Below are 382 nucleotides of genomic sequence, written 5' to 3' on the forward strand. Positions count from 1 at the left end.
TAGTTATTAATTAACTAATATATTATTATATTTTTTTATACCATAAAAAGACTTTGAGAATTGAGGCTACCACTATATATATATAAAGTAATAAAGTATAGGTAACAAAATTTATTAAGAAGATGTTGATGACATTTTTAAAGTTTATTTATGGTTTTATATGGGTTTAGGAATTGGATTTGCGTCAAGTTTTTCGACAGTATTGACTACAGTTTTCTTTAATAGAAGATTGAGCATGCTTATTTCAAATTCTTAAGCCAGTTGTATTACATATTGATCCAAAAGTTTAACTCTATTTTTTAAAAGAAAAGTATAGGTAGCAAAATTTATTTAACTTTTAATTTGCTATAATGCTTCTTTAAATATAATATCTTGTATTCAA

This window comes from Arachis ipaensis, chromosome B09 (assembly GCF_000816755.2).
Source record: "Arachis ipaensis cultivar K30076 chromosome B09, Araip1.1, whole genome shotgun sequence".
In the NCBI taxonomy this organism is placed as follows: domain Eukaryota; kingdom Viridiplantae; phylum Streptophyta; class Magnoliopsida; order Fabales; family Fabaceae; genus Arachis; species Arachis ipaensis.